Source organism: Camelus ferus, chromosome 15 (genome assembly GCF_009834535.1).
Source record: "Camelus ferus isolate YT-003-E chromosome 15, BCGSAC_Cfer_1.0, whole genome shotgun sequence".
Taxonomy (NCBI): domain Eukaryota; kingdom Metazoa; phylum Chordata; class Mammalia; order Artiodactyla; family Camelidae; genus Camelus; species Camelus ferus.
Genome location: NC_045710.1, coordinates 42,915,236 through 42,933,753, shown reverse-complemented (window position 1 = coordinate 42,933,753; position 18,518 = coordinate 42,915,236). Strand labels below are relative to the sequence as shown.

The window sequence follows — 18,518 nt, the reverse complement described above, 5'->3', positions numbered from 1 at the left end:
TAAGACGTGCCGCAATAAAGACTACTTAATAAATCTCTATTTTTGAATTTTAAGCTCCCAGAATGCTTATACGTCAAGGACAAATACTAGCTTTGCAGTGGCCAGTAGGGAGAATTGTTGCATTGGGATGAAATTTCTGTTGAGATTATGCATTGATAAAAAATATAATCTTAATTTAAACACTGGTTTGTTGATATTTTTACCTATTTCATTTGTATTTTAACATAATTATTTGATTGTGAAATGTCTCTTTTGTGTGTTGCAGGGTATCTTTCTAAGCATTGGTACAAATGCTGGAAACAGAAAAGTGCAGAAAAAGGACTGGACTAAAATAAAAGGCAAGAGATTTCATTCTTATTCCTCACTTTCTTGCTATCCAGTGTGGCCTTGGGAGAATTTTTATATGATCATCTTTACACTTCTTAAAGCTTTATTATCTCATAAGGTTAAAATAATTATTGTCTTCCTTCTTAATTTAACCTTTCTTTGTCCTATTTTTCACCTAAAAAATCAGACTATGATCAACTCTTCTTACTAAGGAAAACTCGGCAAAATGTCTTTGCAGTTTCCAAGACCTTCTTTCTGGTTCTTTTTTTCTCTGCCATGACCTGCTCCCTCCCTTCATGTGCCTCTGCTCACACTCCCAAGATATTTTGTCACACCAGTGAACTCTTACTCTCTTGCCAAGCTGGGTTCTCACTCAAAATCTCTAATCAACCATTAACCCCATCATGAGAAAGAGCTAATAACCTGTTGCTATCCTTTCCTTCATCTGCACTTACATCTGGTTGCAGAGTTTAGATTTTACTTTCCTGTAATAAGAATTCAAGAAATAAGTATCCGAGTGGGAGAGGTTTCAGGGTGCCAGTAAAGACTGATTTCTACTCTCCTGCTAGACTTTTAAAGGGAAATGGGGTGTATAGACAGTATGAAACCTAAACAAGTGGAAGGCTCTAGATACAGCCTGTGGCAGGGCCAGGAGAAGAGCTCAGGTCTTCTGCGCATCTGAGATTGCATACAGCAAACATCATTTATTAGATGACTACCTAGCAGGCATGGTGCTGAGGGCACAGAGCTGAATGTAACAGTGTTTCCCCTTCAGGAATTCACAGGCTAGCAGAGGAGATGGAGGGAAACACAGATCTACAGAACAACCCAATGTTGGTACTGTTAGGCTCAGGTAAGGCCTCGTATGATGGGGTTTGGCACAGGCCAACAGACCCAATCGTGCTTTCAACACTTTTTTAGACAGTATCTGTCCACAGTAATCCAATCAGACCACACCACATTTGTTTCTTTTATTATTGTTTCTAAATAAATCATCTTCCCCCTCCATCTCTCAATTTCTTGTCCCTGCTGTCGAGTCACTCCCATTGCTCCGGTGTCCTACCTCCCCTGACACATCAATCACAGTCCTTGTTTCTGGTTTGGATGGGAAAGTCATCCCTAGCTCTTCCCTGTATCCCTCAGACAGCTAAGGGCATTCTCCCACTGCTTATTTAGTCCTAGGTTTCATTTTGGTTTACCTGACATGGTGCCTCTTGCCCCAGTAATAAAGATTAAAAAAAATATTTGAGAACTCAGAAGAGAAAACATATAATAGAAGTAGAAGAGGCATCAAGGAGGCACGTTTCCTCTGGTCTTGAAGGGTAGGCTGGTGTTTGACGGGAGGTGGGGAGTCAGGCATTTGGACTGAGGGTTCAGTGCATGTAGAAGCAGGAGGTCATGACAAGCTTGGTGTGTTTGCAGAAGAATGAGTGGCTCCATGAGGAAGTCAGTCATGTCTGCACCTCTCTGACCTGTTATATACATCTGCTTCGTAAGAGAGGAGCACTGATACCCAGTCAGAAACCACAGGGTTTATCTCCTTAGGCAACAGGGTCCACACCCCACAATGTACATATGGAACTGACAGAAATGGCCTTGGCAAAGAGAAAATTGCAGAAAAAACCTTGCTATTGGGCTAATTTTGTATCACTGACTACAGTAGTTATTGATAGAAATAACTGTATCTTGGCCTCCAAACCTTTCCGTTCCACCCAGCACACACACACATACACACACACACCACACACACATGCACAAACACCACACACATGCAATCCTCCCATCACACCCCACTCGCTCCTCTCCAGACTATCTCCTCTCATTGTGCATTTTGTCCTGAGATTTTTCCTTTAATGATAGGTGGGGCCCATCTTTCTGATTTTTAACTTCTTCCCACCAGGAGGTAGAGATTTATCTTGACAAACTGTTTGGAATTGCTGGGGGAATATTAATAAAATTTGAACGTGTGTCCTACAGCAGTGAACAGAATACCTGAGAAGTTTGAAAGCTTTCGTGGGAGATTAGGGGCGGCTGTGAGGAAACGTGCTACCCGGTGGTGAGCTCCCAGCACAGATATTTCACTATCCGGGGATCTCTAATTACTAATACAGTACATGAACAGTATGATACGTCCTTACAATTGCAGACGCCTTTTCAAAGATAATCTTTAATAGTTTATTTGACAACCTGTAAAATTATAGAAAATTATTAGTCTTGGGAATTACAAAAATCCCTGTAGTACAGTCAAACAATAAAATTATAATTACCTGTGGGTAATTGAAATTTAACTGTTTTTTTATTGTATATTACACATCAATAGCAACATAAGTTCAAGAGGTTTTTTTTTCTTCTTTCCTTTTTTCTTACAGAACCTGAGAAAATGGACAGCACTGTTGGGGGCTTGTGAGTTCCTGTCACAGTACTGAGCTTGAACAATTTCGATTAAAGCCCCATGTTTGAGACTGTCATTAGACCTGCATTAAATTACATATCTGGAGTGTTAAAAAATAAAGAGTACAGTAGCTTTTTCTCAGCTACCTAAGGTAGGTAGTTAAGGCCTTGATTATCTTTAAAGATCTATTTTTTCCTTCCACTGAAAGTCATTGTTTCTTTCATTAAACATAAAACACATTTAAGAACATTAAACTGTGCAGACAGGAATATTAGGATGGCATATTCCAAAGTACCTTTGTTCTGTATTCATTGCTGTAGTTTGACTTCTGCATTGTGTAATGTGATTTTATTATTTAGCTTTCATTCAGGTGAACTGAACAGGATTGGCATTGCCTGGGAATTTTAATTCCCTGGGCTTCGGATAAAGTGGGTACTTGCCTTCCTCCTCTTCCTCATTCACCCTCCACTTCCACCACCCACAAAGTTTTTCTTCTTTAAAAAGCCGCATGAGCATTTTCAAACCAAAGCAAGGTACTGGCATTTCAATTACTCCGATCACTTCTCCTTCGAATGATGGCCTTTATCACAACACCCCCAAGCTCTACCCCTTTGGTTTCCTTTGTTTAAAGGAAGCTTCTAGTTTTTCAGTTATTCTCAGCTAAATAGTGGTTTAAATGAATGGAAGGAAAAAAATGGACCTGTATATGGAAAAAAGTCATAGGTAAAGGGGCTAGTTCCTTTGCAGAAATTGTCTTCACTCTTTGCCACCCCTCCTTTCCAGCTCTGTCTTGGTGCCCCTGTCTCAGGGTCCTGCCATTTCCTGTGTGTAAATGTCACCTGGGCTGTGAGGCCTGTGGGCAACTGTGGGCCTCAGGGTAACCCCTTAAAGCTTTTATCCAGAAGTAGAAGCTTCAGGCCAACTGGTCTGACCTAGTTCCTTCTCTGTGGTTCAGAGAGTAATGGGAATTGAAATCTGCTTGTGTTTTATCCAGTGCTGATTTTCACCTCTTTTTCTGGATACTGGGAAATAGGGTCAAAGAATGTAGACTGATCTTAGAAATTAGCCAGCAGTCTAGTGCCATCCTTTCTTTTATAAGAAGCCTGACAGGTCCAGTGTGGGAGGACAAGAGGCCTTCATCTTCTGTGGTCACCACTAGGGAGTTGATGACATGGGAAGCAGACAGAGGAGGGGCTACCACATCCAGACCTTTGCCTTAATTATGTTAAGTGGACCAAGAGAAAGAGGATGAAAGAAAATGGAGTTCAGAAACAGCGGCTTCAGATCGTTTCTTCTCTTGTCCTCCCTCATTAATTCATTCACATACATAATGGTGGACACACACTCACACACACACAGCCCTCATCTTTTCGATAGACTATCATCAAGATTTCCCACTGGATAACCTAAGTCATAACTTCATCAACCTTCAGAGCCAATGTTGACAAGCAAACATACATAAAGCATTTCTTTTGGGAAAAGTCAGTCCTCTTAGAATCAGTTCTATATAATGATTTAATGAGGTGCCTTAAAAACACTAGATCTTATTTTCTTTCCAAAGGTATGTTAGAAAATATGTGTACCATCCTGAGCATTGAATCCATGCTGCAGAGTGATGAAAAGCTGATATATTGGTCTCATGCGGATGAAAGTTCAAGGTGGATAATGTCCCTCTACAGACTTGAGGTAAACCCAGCAGTTTGTGGTGCAGTGAACTCATGACTTTGTAAGATATCAGTTCGGTGTGATCTTTTAAAACAGGAACCAGCTCACATCTGCTTTCCTCGTTACACATCTCTCTTTTCCCACTAGAGCATAAGCTCCATGAGGATGGACACTTTGTCACGCTCATCACTCTCACTTCCACAGCTCTCCACTGGCTTTGCGTAAAATACAGTCCAACCCCACATGTCTGGCCCTGCCTCCTCTCCGACCTTTTCCCCCACCACTCTTGTCCTCATTTCTCTCCAGCCTCTGGGGTCCTTGCTATTCATGAATGCACCGACTTCTGCCCCCTTTGCCTTTTGTTTTATTTTGTTTTTATTTAATTATCTTCTCACCTCCTCAGAGAGGTCTTCCTGATGACTCTTCTGAAATTCACCTCCCTCCAAACCTGGCATTCTCCTCCCCTTGGTTTGCTTTTTTTTTTTTTTTCCATAGTGTGTATCACCATCCAGAAAGAATTTTAAGCAGTGATAATAACTCATAATCTTCATTGCATGGGTAGAATTTTGGCAGGTGATGGACACCCAGATTGGAAATTGGGTATAAATATCAAAGTGATCCCAGGTTAGCAGCAGGGTCCTTAGGGACATTAGCAGAAACAGAGACAGCAGGAGGGGTAGGTATAGAGGAAAGTAACTGATCACTGATGAATTATTCTGATTTTTATATAGAAATATGTCATTTCTGATTTCTAAAATGGAACTTGGTGATCTATGCAGAGTTAAAGACTGTGCATTGGGTCCAACAGTTCAGCATTACATTGGGGAGATAAATGTAGAAACTATCAAATCTGTAATAAGGTAAAAGCTGGTTTCCACCAATTTAATCTCTATTAAAAGCCTCATAAACCACATTTTGGTAAAAGAGACTAATATCTATCTCACAGCTATGCCCAGCTTCTAACTCAATTGGCATATGTTTCTTCATATTCCTCTTTAAAAAGTCAATGGTTTATGAAATTATCCAAATACCTGAATCCTTCCCTAGCCAGAAAAAGTCACTAAATGCAAAAGAATTTAAATTGCACACACTCCTTCATCCCCTCAGGCTTTTTTTCCCCCTCAAGTGCAAGCATTAGTTTCAAGAAAAGAAATGCATGTAAAGTTCAGTAAATTTGGGGTGGATGGCTCTATGATTTTGACTCAGTGCCATGAATTTTAACCCAAGCTGTTGAAAGGTAAGGCTTAAAAATAGCCAACTGTGATTTTCCCACCCTGTCCCGTGGCTTCGTCAGCTCTTCTCTCCACTTCAGGAGGAGTGAAAGTGGAAGCCTTTTCCTCAGCAAGGTCTTACTCAGCTGAACCCCAATTCATGGCGTCCTGTGGAGTCCTTTGTGGGGCACACCTCCAAGCCAGTCCTCTAGAAAGGCATTCCTCTCCTGGACACGCTTCAGAATCTTCAATACACAAGATGCAGGCCTTGTAGCGCCATGGTGGTCTGAGGGGCAAGGGTCACTTGAAGGCCCAATAAATCTCTCAGTCTGGACAGTGTCCTTCAGTCAGTTCAGCTGAAGTCTCTTTGATTGAATCTTATTTTCTAGAAGGTTTGAAATATGTGGAAAGCAAGACAAAATTCCAACCTCTGGCTTTCTGGGAGATTCTCATCTCTTGCTGTCTATTCTTAAATGGCCATCCTCTTCCAACACCTTCAGGCTATTTGGGAACTTCAAAAGGGCTTCACAATGTGTATCATGCAGAGGTCAGTGTTGTTCCCTCAGTGTTCACATCCTATGGGTCCCAAATTCCTACAGATTCAACGTTATCAAGGGAACAGATTTCTCTCAAGTCTGGAGGGGGCCTCACACTGCTTCAAGTTTCATAAGCATTTTAAGTCTTTCCTACTGAAACCAGAGGCCTGAGTGACAGACTCTTTTCACGTCCCTTCCAGCTCTAGGAGTCCAGGTTTTAGCTCAGGCCCAGATAATTTTTGTAGTGAAAAAGTGAAACTTCTGTTCTAGCTAATTCAGTCTTCGGCACATTTGCTACTGTTTTTTAGAAGCCAGAGGCGATTTACAAGGGAACTTGCAAAGCCATTTTGCCTGAACAAATTCTCCATCTGGTGACTCACTGAACATTATCTCATGTTTCTTAAAGGAAGAAACAAGAAATGGACTTAGAAGGCCTCATGTTGATGTTTACCTGCCAAGACTTCTTGTCTGCTGACTCTCCAGACCCATTTGTAAATCTACATAGAAAACCACTCTTTTGGTATAATTTCCCACTATTCCTTTGCTTCTTAGGTCAATGAAGCTGCAAGCTGGAGCCCTGTCCACATATAAATACTGGAGTAGCTGAAATTCAAGGGGAATTTTGTAAAAAGAATTTGTTTTCTAATTCATGAGACCCTTGAATGAGTCTGAGTATTTTTCAATCAGTTGTTCTGTGGTTCCTGAGAACAACACAGTTGGTAGAGTACCTTCACATCACCTCTTGTGGACAACATAACCATAGAAGGAGGTCCCTATTATATGAAGGGGAAAAACAGAGCCTCTTAAAGTGGAGGGGTGACCATGACCTCTCACAGGCTCTGCTCTCTCTTCTGGGATCCTCTCAATTCCCCAAACCACCTTCTTCTCTGACCCGAGCCCTACATCTTCTCCTCCTCCTGATTGCTGGGACACCCTTGGTGGTCTGCTGGTTTCCCTGCAGCCGTTGTGATGAACCTGTTGATTTCTGTGTTTCTCCTGATTTCGTAAAGCCAGATGTCCCTTCGCATTTGAGGAGCCACTTTTTCCTCACTCGGTGATTGCATCACTTCTGCTTCTGCCCTTTCCACCTCTAAAGGCAATATCTCCCAATAAGTCGGATCGCTTTCTAGCCAGCTTGCGCCTAGGAGAAGAGATTGCTCTTGGCTCCTGCCCCTTCCCCAGTGCTGCTTTCTCAAGGCCACATACTGGTTCTCATTCAGCTGATTTTCTTTGTGTTTCCACTCTTTAATCCTTAATTCTCTTTGTGTGATCCTTGTTGCTATTTGACTTTGGATCTCTCTTTCTATAGGCCTTTTGTACTATTAACTCTGGAGGACAGAATCTGGGCCAGGTATCTGTAGAAAAGAGGGCTAGGAAAAAGATAAGAACTGACTAGGTCAAGAAGGGGTGCAAGTTCACAGGACACAGGGAAATGGAAATGCTGCACATAATCGTACATAAGGAAACACACCAAGACTGGAGTGCACTCTTTCACTCATAAACGCAAACATTCATTGATCAACTCAACACCTGCTTGTAATAAATGCTCTACCTCTTAGTTGTCTGTTGTGTAAGTTAGCTCAAGATTATTTCTTCTCTCTGTGCAGGAATCCTAGACTTACACAACCATCCTCCAACACAGCTGTGAAATGACCATTCTCCGAGCCAGAGGCACTTGTCTCTCTTTTATTCACATAGTCCCTGACTGATCTAGGACACAGTGTGACAAATTCACGGCTCTTACCTAGACTGCCATATAACAGTTCATCCATTCATTTATTCACTCAGTCAATTAATCATTGAAATGATATTTACTGAGCAAGAACCTGTATGTGCCAAGCATTGTTTTCAGCACTCCAGAAAAGGCAGTGAATAAAACAAAGCCCCTGGTCTCATGCAACTTATTTACTAGAGATGTAGGTTGAGAGGAGAGTTACATATTCTTTCAGAAGTTGATGAATTCTGTGAAGAAAAATACGGTGGCTAAAGAGGCAGAAAGCAATGGGGAGTGAAGTTGCATCATTAAGTAGAATGACAGGCAAAGGCTCCACCAATAAGGTATTATTTGAGGGAATGAAATACAGGAGTGAGCCACATGGATATCTAGAAGAAGAAAGCCTTAGGTAATTGGAGCAGGAAATCAATAGCCCTCGAGCAAAAGAGTGTTTGGTATACTTGGTATATAAAACAGCAAAATTTTGAGTCATTTAGTAGGTCCATCTCCTATGAGCACTGATAGACCTTGCATTTCCCCCAAAATAAGACCCACTTCATTGTGATCACTTGTTTAGTGCTTATTTTTCCCTCCAGGCTACACATAACATGAAGCAGGAAATACAGTCGCTTGGTTTACCCCTACATGCTAGTGCTTACTGGGTATCTGGTACATCAGAGGTGCACCATAAATAGTAATCAAATGAATGAGTGGATGTCTGAATAAATTGCTCCATAAAATGAGATAACGCACATAAATCTTTTAGCTCAGTGCCAGACATGTACTACACATTTAACGGTTTTCAGGGACAATATGTTGCTGCTGATGCAGGTGATGATGATACAACCCAAGAGAAGATGAACTTTTTTTCCAAAGATAGAGGGACTGCTCCTGGTCTATAGGTAGACCTATTCAGCAAGAAGTTCACTTAACTACTTCTTGCTGAAATCTGTCCATTTGGTGTGTGCCCTGTGTAACCCTGATGATAGCTGTAGCAGCAGCAGGTGCACCTATAATGCCATAAACAGACAGTAACATCCAACGGTATAGTCAATAACCAGAAAGCAGAACTATTCAACTCTTAATTTTCCATGGCCTTCCAAACAAGGAGTAAAATCTTCGGAGAGAAAACAATTAGATGACATCAAATGGAGAGTGTCATGCAAGTGAGGGATTGCTAAAGAAGAGCACTGCTATTGGAAGTGAGTTCCACTCTCTTGGCCCAGGTATAGAATTAGGAGATATCATTGCAAAGATCTAGTTCTCACAACTTTTGAAGCATCGCATAGAGCAGAGGAAGTCTCAGTTTTGAAATAAGGGAGAATATGTACCTCAGAAACTGAAGAAAGGTCACACTGTCATAGAGTCAAGAGACACTCAGGGTTTGACAGTAATAAATCAAATAGTGATGATTAAATTGCAGATAAATGGAATGTTAGAGCTGGCAAATTTTGTCAAGGTTATTTTACAAAGCTCCTTTAATCTTTCATTTCATAGGTAAAGGAACCCAAGAGTATTTGGCTGAACTATCTCTCCCAAATTTCATGCCATCAGTGGCAGAGCCAGGAGAACATAGATCATCTGGCCCAGAGGTAGGTGTTCCTTCGGTTACTCTCCGTAGCCCCATAACTGGTCTCCCCACTTCCATCCTTGCTCTTCTCGTAGTCCCTTCCATACATGGTGTCAAAATGATCTTTTAAATTTAAAACTCAGGTTGTTTTATTATGCCTAATAAACTCTTTAATGGTTTCTCATTGCAATTAAAGTCAAATTCCTACAGTACTTCTCAAACATACAATAATGCCTGGCAGATAGTAGGCAGTAATGAACAAATAAACTTCTTTTTTTCCTCTTAATATTAGTATAAAGTTGGTGAATCAAGGTAAATCTGCAGTGACAGCTTGTTTAAATGAAAGAGTCAACAGTACCCCCTCCAAAATTAATGCACAGGGTGAAATGCAAGCTGGATGGAAGTGGGTTAACTGAGTTCTACAGTCAGACCCCAAGGATTTATTTTAGCCTCTGTCGTCCTTGGATGACCACTCATTCCCTGTTTGGCCCAGCTTCATTAAGCCTGTTTACCGATGATTTTGCCAACAACACAGAGAGGAAGCTTATGAAATCTGAAAGGCACAAAGCTGGAAAGGATAGTAAACATAACAATCAACATTCAAAATTGTTCTGACAAGCTGGAATTCTGAGTAAATTCCAATAAGATGAAATTTAATAGCAATAAATACGATGTGCTGCATAAAAGTTCAATTATTAATTATATAAGTACAGGATGGAGAAACTTGGCTTGGCAGAAAGTCATGTGAAAAAGATCTGGAGGATTTAGCTGACCACAACTTTAATAAGACCCATCAGTATGCGGCAGATGCCTTTAAAAATTCACATTCATAGGCTGCATTAGTAGAAGTCCTTTTACTAAATTATATCCAGTCAGTAATAGTTTTCCTGCTCTCTGTAGCTCAGACCACATCCGGAGTATGTTACTCAGTTCTGGGTGCCATATATTAAGGGGGACACTTATCCAGGGGAAGAAAACCAAGATAGAGAAAGTTGGAAAAAGCAAGCCATGGTTGAAAGAACTGAAATCCAAAATCATGCCAGTATTTTAAGTTCTATGAGATATTATAAAAGTTTCATTTTTGCTATACTGGAAATCAGAATATGAAGTAATGGCTTTAAGTGGGTAGTAAATATACTCTTACTGACAGCAAACTTTTGAATCAATGAGTGAGTGACTTAAAGGAGGAAGGAAACTTTCATTGCACATGGGGGAAAATTATGTGTACCTGGAGTAGTTTTAGAATAGAATAGCCACCTGAATGAGCTGGAATACATAAATTGCTTACCTCTAGAGGTTGTCAAAGCAACCCGGGAGCAAAGAACTAAAGCTCAAAAGTTAGAAACACTGAGTGATTATACTGGCTCTGTATCTAGCACTTCTGAACTAAGCAAATGCTCCCTTCTCACCTTGCTGACTCACCAAGGTGGCAACTCAAGGTTGCCTTTCAGTTCCACAGTCAACAGATATGGAATCCGGTATATGGGTCCCAGCCACTTATTTTCCCAAAAAACTTGACTTCTTGTCCCCAAATAAAAAGATGCTATTCTGGGGCCTACAGAAAAGGGAAAAAAAACCAACCTTGTTATTTTGACAATAATATATAAAGCTTACCAACCCAAAGTAAGAATGAAAGTGTTAAGGTATTGTAGGAAGGTGCAGTCTTAGGTTGCCCTTATGACTCAGCATTACACTCTTTTCTGGATGATTGTAAGAATCAGAAAGTAGAGGAGAGATCGAGATGGTGGAGAGGAGGATACTGGGCTCCCCTTCTCTCACAAACACATCAAAACTGCACCCACAGGGACTCTCACTGAAGCCAATCTGGGGACTAGCAGGGCAGCTATTTTACAACTAAGGATGTAAAAAAAAAAAAAAAAAATTCACAGGTTGTCTGATAGGAAGGGAGGAGAAGCGATCTGGTCAGGATCCATACCCCTAGCGGGGGACACAGAAGAAAAGGGGGAATATCACACTCTCAGGGGTCCTCCCTGGGGAGCATGGGGTTTGATCCATACATTATGCACACCAGCCCTGGGGTCCAACACCGGGAAGGTGAGCCCTCTTAGCTGATTTGAAACCCAGTGGGGGTTACTGGAGGGCTGTAAGAAACTGAGACTCTGCTCCTGAAGAGCGCAAGCACCAGCTTGCTTACTCCAATTCATAACATGGAGGCAGCAGATTGAAAACTGCCTGGGCCTCTGGCCAGCTGCCAGGACCACCCAGCACATCCCCTAGCCCTTCTGCTCCAGCCCTTCTTGCTCCAGTGATGCTTCCCACTAAGGTGGAGGCTGCCATTTCAAAATCATTTCTCAGTCTCCTTTATGTATCAAACCCAAGCATTTGTTGCCCCCTCATAGAACTTACACATGCCTATCCTCAGAGCTACTCCAGAGTAGAGTTAGGGTGGGTATTATGATTCTCACTTACGGGTCTTAAAAAATTTTTTGTTTTGAGAAGCTCATGAGTTGCTCAGTCATATGGTCAGTATTGTCCAAGGCTCTTTGCTCCAAGTCCCAAAAGGGTAGTCACAAAATAATGAGAATGATTTTCTAACAGTGAGTATATCATAAGGTCTACAACTACAAGAGAGATTTCTCTTCCTTATGGTCTCTTTTAGAGTTAAGATATCATTCCAGTGATGCTGCATTTATTTTGTGGTTCTCATTTTTAAAAGATCTTCATATTCTATTTTAGTCTGCTGCATATTCTTGAAGGTAACACATCGTTATCTCCTGAGAATAGACGTAATAGGGCAAAAACAGTGAACATAACAGAAACTCACTGAAGCTTGTTTTATTTTGTTCTTTTAAAAGAGGAACTATTACAAAGACATAAGAGCCAATATTTGAACCTACTGTCTTGAGTTTTTGGATTTTTAAGGTTTCTTCTCTATATCAGGTGACAAAGTTAGTACTTTAAATTTTTTCCCAATAACTTAGTTTTACCTTTAATATACATTTTTAATTCATTTAATTTATCTGAAGTCCAATTTTATAAATGGTATAAGAAGAGTATTATTTTCAAGACCTTTTACTCTATGACTTGTTCTGTAGTCATTGATTTGTGTTGACCCTTATATAATGATCAAATCCCCACATATATATGAGTCTGTCTCTGAACAGTGAATTCTGTTCCATAATTATGTTTGTTTCTTTAGGACTACAAGACTATTTTTCTACTGCAGTGACTCTGAAGTCCTAATATCTAGTGTGCAAGTCCCCCTTTTTGGCTTTTCTTTTTCAACGGTGACTTATTGTTTATGAATTCATTTTTATTTCTACATTTAACTTTATAGTATTTATTAAATTTCTTCAAAAATCCAGCTGATACTTTGATGAGAATTGTTTTGAAATTGTAAGACAATTTGATCTGAATTAATAATTACAAAGTTAGGCTATCTCACCTATGGTGAGGGAATGAACTTAAATTGGATCTTTTTTTATGTCCTTTAACAGACTTTTAAAATTTTCTCCTTGCTAAGTCAATATCCTAATAATTTAGGGGTTTTCTTTGCATTGTCGATGGAGTCTTATTTTTTCTATCACTCTTCCAAACTGATTTCTCATATGGTCAAGGAACATTATTAGTTTGGGGATGAAATCATCTTCTGTCAGGCAACTTGGTTGAATTTTCTCATTTTTAGTAGTTTGCCTTATTTTGTTTATTTTCTAGAAAGATTAATGAAGTTTTGCTTTCCTCTTCTAATCTTACACCTCATAGTTCTTTAGTTCTTTCATTACTTTACCGAGTAGCTGAAAACCTACAACGTTATATAATAGGAAATGGGCTTATTTTACTTCTTCCTAATCTTAAAGTGAATTTATTTAAATCTTTCCTTCAAATATGTGTTTTCTGAAGGTTTTTGTTATTTAAACTTCTGTAGTATTTCTCCTTGATATATACAATTCAATGATAAGTTATCTTATATTGAATTATCCTTGACTTCCTTTAATAAATCATTGATCACTTTATTTTTAATCTACTATTAAAGTTAAATAGTTTTGTATTTAGTAACTTCTTATGTATGTGTACAAGTGGGACTGTACTTTTTTAATAATCTTATTTGATATTTAAATTAAGGTTTTTCTAATCCCCTGAGTTAGTTTTTTGGCTCTCCCTTTCTCTGGCTTCTGAAACAACTGTTCTATAACACAATAATGGGTTTTCTTAAAGTTGTTCTGTACAATAACTAAATTTGATTACTTCAGTATTATAAATACACCTGCTTATTGAAATATGCCACATAGTGAAATAATAGTTTAAGGATAAGGCAGATATTGCAAAAGGGAACTAATATCTTGACTATATAAAGGATTTATACAAATTAGTGATAAGAAAAGAGAGATGACCCAACTGTGAAAAAAGGAATGAACAGGAACATACAATTTTTTGGAAGGGAAAAAGTGAATGGTAGCAATTAAAGGATAAGATGTTCAAATTTATTAGTTATTAGAAAAGTGGAAGTCAGAACAAGAATGTGGTTATCACTTAATACCCATGAAATTTACAAAAATCAGAACTATGTAATGCCAAGTATTAGTGGAGTTGGAGACAAGTTCTACAGTTGGTGACAGTGAAGGTATTATAATTTCCTGGTGAGCCCTCTAGCAGTACTTTATCATAAAGGATTCGCACTTATGACCCAGTAATACAATACAGTGAAATTCCGTAATGGAACCCGTTCTGTGATGTTTACACTAGAATTTATGTGTGGTAGTATAAAATGGGAGACTAGTTATGTATCAAAGAGGTAGATATGCAAAATGTAGTAGATTTACACTATGGAACTCTATGCAGAAGTTTGAGGCAACCAAATGGATAGATATACACATAGGAACATGCATGGATCTTTGAAGCACAGAAAAGAAAGAAAATTATAAAGAAAATTATGGCTGTAACACAATGCCACTCATGTAGACTAAAAAATACACACACAAAAAAATAATACCGTAAACTTAACAATGTTAAATTTAATTTCAAGCTTATGTATTACTTACATTGGAGCGAATATTACGGGAGTAAGGAGAAGGGGAATGAAGAATAAGAATAAAATGAATACACACTTTGCCTACATTCTTACATATATACATACATTCAGAACAAGAAGGGGCCTCACATCAACCTAAAAGAGAGTGCTATGGACTGAGAAATAGGATTAATCAAACCTTCTGCATCTGGGTTAACACAAAATAAAAACTACAAAGGTGTCTCTTAGAACTCAAGGGACTTCAGGGAACAGGAAGTGGAGAGTAGTCAGAAATTCAGAAGAAAACGTCCCTCCCCCTGCATCTGTCCTTGTCTGTATGCTTTCACTTACTCTTCCCTTTCAGTAGTTCCATCTTTTTCCTTTTCAAGACACACGGTGAGAATTCCGTGTACACCCCCACATTGTTACACCTCCTCTCTTCAAAAGACCAGCCTAGATTGAGTTTTAGAAAAAGAAAGTAATTCACAATTAAGATTGATGAATATGGTGGATGACACATTTTTGTTATTACAAAACAGCATATAATGTGATAAGCCTTTTTTTCTTTTATGAGAAATAAACTGATGGTTTCCAAGGAAGAATTCCAACTATCAATTTGTTCAAATATATCCATAAGCTCCTGAAAGAAAGTTTTTGAAAATCAAATTTTTTTATTTTTTTAAATATTTTTTATTGATTTATAATCATTTTACAATGTTGTGTCAAATTCCAGTGTAGAGCACAATTTTTCAGTTATGGATGAACATCTATGTATTCATTGTCATATTTTTTCTCTGTGAGCTACCATAAGATCTTGTATATATTTCCCTGTGCTATACAGTATAATCTTGTTTATCTATTCTACATTTTGAAATCCCAGTCTATCCCTTCCCACCCCTCACCCCCTTGGCAACCACAAGTTTATATTCTATGTCTATGAGTCTATTTCTGTTTTATATTTGTTTTGTTTGTTTGTTTTAGATTCCACATATGAGCAATCCCATATGGTATTTTTCTTTCTCTTTCTGGCTTACTTCACTTAGAATGACATTCTCCAGGGACATCCATGTTGCTGCAAATGGCGTTATGTTGTCATTTTTATGGCTGAATAGTATTCCATTGTATAAATATACCACCACTTCTTTATCCATTCATCTGTTGATGAACATTTACGCTGTTTCCATGTCTTGGCTATTGTGAATAGTGCTGCTATGAACATCGGGGTGCAGGTGTCATTCTGAAGTAGGGTATCTTCTGGATAGATGCTCAGGAGCGGGATTCCTGGGTCATATGGTAAGACTATTCCTAGTCTTTTGAAGAATCTCCATACTGTTTTCCATAGTGGCTGCACTAAACTGCATCCCCACCAGCAGTGTAAGAGGGTTCCCTTTTCTCCACAGCCTCTCCAGCATTTGTCATTTGTGGACTTTGGAATGATGGCCATTTCTGACTGGTGTGAGGTGATACCTCATCGTAGTTTTGATTTTCATTTCTCTGATAATTAGTGATATGGAGCATCTTTTCATGTGCCTATTGATCATTTGTATTTCTTCCTTGGAGAATTACTTGTTTAGGTCTTTTGCCCATTTTTGGATGGGTTGTTTGTTTTTTTCTTATTCAGTCGTATGAGCTGCTTATACATTCTGGAGATCAAGCCTTTGTCGGTTTTCATCGTTTGCAAAAATTTTCTCCCATTCCGTAGGTTGTAGTTTTGTGTTACTTATGGTTTCCTTTGCTGTACAGAAGCTTGTAAGTTTAATTATGGTAAAGGAGTTTTCAAAATGATTTCACTTTAATAACATGACACTGTATTTTCACTGTTTTCATAAAGTTTTAACTTAGGCTTCCCTTTGAATGCAACACCATCAAGTTGGATAGATATGATTCTGAACTCTTAGAACTTACAACATATCCAGGAACCTAAAATTCCCTATGTTGGCTAACCAAAGAAGACTAATTGAATATTTTTCAACCAGTGTTTCTTAATCTTCTGATATGAAATAGAAGTTTTGGTTAGGCATGACATTCAAGTAGAAATATGGCACTGAAGTTGCAATGCTGATGCCCTTCTCAATGATGAAGTGAACAAAGATATTAGGGTTTGAAACTAGGTGCTTCCTGGCTATTTACTGCATCCATTTCACTTATTTGGGTGCTTCAAGCCAGGAAGTCTTGCATAGTTGGAAATAATAGAGACATATGATGAGCACTTTACAATTCAGAAAGCCATTTAAAAACGCCCACCATGTAATTAAGCTGTTTATTTTTATTTTCAGTCTATTAGAATTGGTAGAATATTTTCACTTTAGTGCCAGCGTGTCAGTGAGACCACAGGGTAGGGTGAGAGGATTTTTACAGCCACCAGCTTCATGTCTGAAAAGGATTTACTTTCTCTCCTGCCCACTCCACATCCATGAAATTAAATAAAGGATTATTTACATGTTTGTTTTCACAAAGATAATGAATTGCTCACTGGCTACCCCCTTATTCCTCTGACTTTGTTCTCTTAGCTAGTATTAAAAAAATTAAGCTTTGTTTCCTGTAAATGGTGTTATTAAATCACAGAAAAAGTTCATTTTCAAGAGCTGTTTGGGTAATTTTAAAGACAACCCTAGGGCTCTCTCTGTGAGCTCCAGAAAAGATGTGGTGAGAGCCTTCACAGCTTGTGGCTTTTTCTTTCCTCAAATATATACCATTGTTTTTAAAACTAAATTTGTTTAGTTACATATGTAAGTATTTGCTCTAAATGAGGCTCTGTTATGTTCAAAATCCATCCAACTGTCGTTACTTCATCTGATGGTTCAAGGTTATAGCTTCTTACCTCTATTGATAAGAGAATCAAATTCTAGTTCTCCTCTTTGAAGATTCAAACCAAAGCTACTTCCTAGTAACAAGGTTCTCAGAATCAACTCTATCGTAAGTCACTCATAAAGAATTCCCCTTCAACTGTCATAAAGTATACTTCCAATGTAAATGGCATCCACCTGACTTATCTAACCCCCTGTTTTCTCCTACTCCCCCAGTTACACCCCCTGTTTCCAACAAGCAGATAGCCCCCACTTCAGGTCAAGTTCATCTTGCTTCTGAGCTTTTATTCTCTACTGTACCACTCTTTCCTTTACTCCCTCTTCCTCATTTCTCAGCTTATAGAAATCTCACACTCCTCAAAAAAAAATTCTGTTTTCACTTACAAAAATTAATCCAAACAAACAAAAGAAACAAAGGGAACAATGCAAATAACCAGCTTCCCTGATTACTCCAAGGGCCAAACCGCCCTTTCTCTCACTGGCTTACTCTAGAACATGGGGCCATCAGATACGGCATTTATGGAATTCTTTGTCGTCTTCTCTGATTATTTCCTTTGTGAACACATTCTATATGCTAATAAGGGCAGGGAATCTGTTGACCATTGCTTGTTTTTGGCTTTTTGGTTTTTTTGTTGTTGCTTGTTTGTTTGTTTAACTTGCCTGTTGCCTAAGGTAAAGCTGGACAAACAGAAGACATTTCACAAATACCTTTTAACTCAATAAGTGGATATTTGCCTTAATTGTAACAATATTTACCTCATAATTAATTTTTATTTCTGAGAAATTTAAAATCTGAATTGTGTAGCAGGGGTTGATTGGCTTATATCAAGTGTGTCCTTGTTGATAGCTCCTCTTTCTTTTCTTCCCATGTAAATAAAGTCCTGGCATCATTTAAAAAACAGTAAGTATTTTATTGTGAGATATTTCAAACCCAGGGAAACCAGAATAGAAAAGTAAATACTGAGGCTTAATTATGCAGCTTTAATAAATAAAAATATTAAACACTCACTACATGCCAAACATTCTTCTGTGAATTTTTGCACATACTGACTCATCAAGTTCTCGGAACACTCCTGTCATGTGGTACTGTTGTCACCTTTCCACATTTTCTGAGTGAGCAGAGAGTTGCTAAGTACTTTGCATAAAGTCACACAGATCGTAGGTGGCAGAGGGCAAATGTGAACCAAAGCATTCTGGTTCAGAACCTGTACCCATGATTCTCATCCTGAACTATCTTTTCACCTTGCCTTTCCATTAAATCCTAACAGTGTGACACATTCACTTTAGATTTTTAAAAATAACATTCCCACTCAAAATCCCTTTCCAA

The 18,518-nt window shown here is 38.7% G+C and overlaps 1 long non-coding RNA gene across 1 annotated transcript in view; it reads left to right on the top strand.

Moving 5' to 3' along the window:
* Positions 1 to 2,708: 2,708 nt before the first annotated feature.
* LOC116668997 overlaps positions 2,709 to 18,518 on the top strand; it is a 32,756-nt gene continuing 16,946 nt past the window's right edge. The window contains exons 1-3 of the long non-coding RNA XR_004326349.1: positions 2,709 to 2,870; positions 4,281 to 4,405; positions 9,343 to 9,437. This is a non-coding gene — a long non-coding RNA (uncharacterized LOC116668997). The remainder of the gene's footprint in view (positions 2,871 to 4,280; positions 4,406 to 9,342; positions 9,438 to 18,518) is intronic.